The sequence below is a fragment of the Varroa jacobsoni genome, unplaced genomic scaffold (assembly GCF_002532875.2).
Source record: "Varroa jacobsoni isolate VJ856 unplaced genomic scaffold, vjacob_1.0 scaffold_610, whole genome shotgun sequence".
NCBI lineage: Eukaryota > Metazoa > Arthropoda > Arachnida > Mesostigmata > Varroidae > Varroa > Varroa jacobsoni.
The window spans coordinates 217,267-220,902 of record NW_019213512.1 but is presented as its reverse complement, the minus strand read 5'-3'; positions in this window follow the sequence as shown (position 1 = coordinate 220,902).

The following is a 3,636-nucleotide window of genomic DNA, read 5'->3' as shown; positions in this document are numbered from 1 at the left end:
AAAGCTACCTAAACGTGCAACCTCAAATTGGTATCTACTTATTTTGGTATAAAGGTTTGTAAACGAAATAGCAAACATTTTTTCCGCTGATGTTTCACAGATTGTACGGGGACGACACTGTGTCAAAAAATTTCCAAATATCAATAGAAATCCCAGAATCTACAAAGGGCGCACAGGCCAAGATAGCTAATTAAGGCCAAACTGCTCGAGGGTCGATTGACTGTATTTTGCAATATATTTAGATAGTTTCCAGCAAATCACGCTGTTAGATTCAAGAAGGCTTCTAAATTAAAATAATAGAACGAAGTTCACATCAACACGGTTGGTCAGATTGTAAAATATGGGTCTTTCGCCTGGATCTATTTGAGTTTTCGAACACGTTTCATAGAGTCAATGATAAAATTTAACCTGATGAGCCTGTAGATGGGAATATGGATGCTGGAACTTGAAAACTAAAGTTTTTAAATTCTGTGGAGCGTCGAGCAATAAGATTGATTACAACTTCCTTATTTTATTAATTCTTAATTAATTACTTAAGAATTATTAAGAATGATGTACTAATAACGCTGTGATCATTTCCAAACCAAATGTACTTAGTCTGATTTGGGGATGAGCCAAGTACACATATGCAATTGTACACGTTATTAGAGACCTGGCGGATTAAAATTTCGGCGGATTCGGGGTATTAAGTAGTAAATGATCAGCATGTTTTTTATACATTTAATTACTGAAAGGCCGAATACAAACTTATATAAAGGTCTCTTACAGCAAAATCAAGGTACGCACGGTGGTACGGCAGATGTACCAGAACCAACTCATTGAAACATCAGATAGTGCAAAATATAATAAGTTTACAAGACAGATGTGAAACGAGCGCAATAATTTTACGTCGGGTGTTTTTATTACGAAGTTATGAAAAAACATAAGTTGGATGTATGTGTCAATGACACGTATAGCGTGCTTCTGCTGAAAGGCAAGTTGAATGAATTGTATGTACATGGAGACCCGTTCTTTAGAGAAAAGGGATTGTTTCAACAGAAAATATTTTTTACAATTTCAAGAAGGAAAAATGCGGGCCTCTCACGAAGATCTTATCAAAACAAATAGGACGTTCAAATGATTGCTCGGCTTATGCTATCGAGTAAGGGGTATTGCGCTCCGAGGAGCTCTCTAACATTCTGAAAAATTACTGGCTAGAAATCAGTGGAAACCGTAATACACCACGACCAACTTGCAAAATGATAGGCACTTTAAACGTTTGAGCCAGTAAATAACTTTCAACTACTCGAGCACCGAGAAACATCCCCACATATTCAAGGGGCTTTTCTGCGGAAGAAATCTAGCCATTTTTTAAATTCAGCTTAATAACATTTCACCACATATAATGTATTGTATATACATCAGTTGACCCCATCAGTGAGACCCAGTGAACCCCATTGTTCTGTACAACAGATGATTTCTAATGGTAAGCCGGCAGTTAGCTTCGACTTATTAGGGGATATTAGAACGGAGTAGTTAAACGAACTGCTTGTAGGTGACGCAAATAGTCCCTCTAAGGCTACTGTATAACAAAAAAAAAAAACACGCCTTATCAGATCAAAGCAATCACTTCTATAATAGATTATCTTAGAATCTTTGTTGAATGTATAATTTTAGTATATAATATAAGCAATAATAATTTAGAAACGATAATCAATGAGATCAATAGAATTCATAAGTTTTTCAAAATGCCAAATCTAACTGTAGTAACAAAATGTATATATATATGCAGGGTATTATCACGTTGATTTCTAAGAAAACATTTCACTCACATAAGATATTCAACAACACATAGAAAAACGACCAGTATATTATCCAATCATAAAACCTGTCTCTGTCACTATTTAATAGACTATATAATAAATCCATTGTCATCACAAGCTTCAAAGCGGTTGAGTTTGCTCCTAGATCAGCCGTCCCTATATTACAGATACTTATTTTCTCTAGCTAGAATACAAATTTTTAGCGAAAAACAACCCTTTGCCATTGCTTACTTATCCGCTGTTTTGTTTCGTCGAGACAGACCAATCGAGTCCAAGGCGAGTTCTTTAACACCTCTGATACGCAAATCAGAAGCTGTACCTCTTAAACAGATATTGCCATATGTGAAGTTGTTAACAAATGAATGGTATTTGTGAAGATATATTTTCCGGATTTCATATAACTTTGACGCGTTGAATAAAAAAAAAAAAAAAAAAAAACCTAAGGCGGCATAACACTCGAAGATAGTATAGTCGGGGCCAGATGTCTTATGTACTTTTCTGTACGGTGAAACAATGGCGTAGATCTAGTGTCTGGAACTTCGAATCGTAAGCCCTTTCATTGAGAATCCGCAAGGAACTAAATAAACCTATGCAATCAATATATATATATATAAGTTCCCTCTAATAACGGTATCATCTGAATTAGAGAGCCGCCATCTATGTGCCACATCGCAATGATTTTTGAATTTGTATCCGACTGCGATAGCTATATAGCGAGAAACTTTATTCACTTAGTTTTTTCGAGTGGCGTAACTTTCTCGACCTCTGTGCTTTTCACAAAAGTCTCTTTCGCGTGCCCCACATGACCCTGTTACGATCACTTGTACCTCAAACCCTGACAGCTGTTCCAATAACTGCCGTAGGTAGCATGCACTTACAGGCATAACCAGACCTGGGGTATCTGTTTTAGGGTAGAAAACGAAAAGCCTTCGCACTTCAGCTCCCATTATTGGTGCAAAAGAGGGGGCTCGTAGTTACTTCCGGTGGAACCCCCCTATAGTTTTCTACTTGGAGGCCTGACGATCCAAAAACTAGAGGCCAGACGCCTGAGCCGCAACTATAACGGCAGTTGATAGGATCATAAGAGCAAGCTAACACGGCACTCTGTGGAGGAGGCCAAGACGAAGCAAGACAGAAAAGAGCGAACGAGATAACCCCAGAGAGACAAGCCGTACAAGCTTAGTCAGATCAGCCTAGTCGAGTTCTCCATCCCCGAAGCCACCCACGACTCCTCATTAAATTGCGAGCGAAACCAGTCCGTCTAGGCTATGCAATGCAGGATCGACATTAAGAAAAGCTAACTAGAAAGGACGGTTCACACCCACTGAGGTACACCAGTCGATAGCCATCCAGTCATACGACGACTACATTTGCTACTATTGCTGGCGTTACTCCTTTCCCCAAGCCTTCCGCTTTCGCCAGCAGCAGTCGCATAGAGTCCCACTCTTTGTGCGGTCCGTGGTGTCTGTAGCAACAGGTTTGCCTTGAGGGAGTTTCTAGGGCGCGGGGTGGGAACGAAGGGGAGGCATAGCATGGGCAACCACAATGTGAGACTGGGGCCCGTGTGCTTGACTGGCTTTTGCTACCGCCGAGGCACTGCATTCTCCGGGACAGAAAACGCTCAAACGCTTTAAGCTAGAATCCGAGGCATGGCGGAAGCTGCGAGGCCACTGCAGTCGCGTATGAAGTAGTAGCTAAAGGCTTATGGCTACGGGCCAGGTCCTAGAGCGAGCCACCTAGGCCAGAGCTTGGCTAGTGAGTGCGCGAGACAGCCGGAGGAGGGCGCTTTAGTGTTTTCGAGGGTCCCGGTGGTTGGACAGTGACGAGCTTCCTG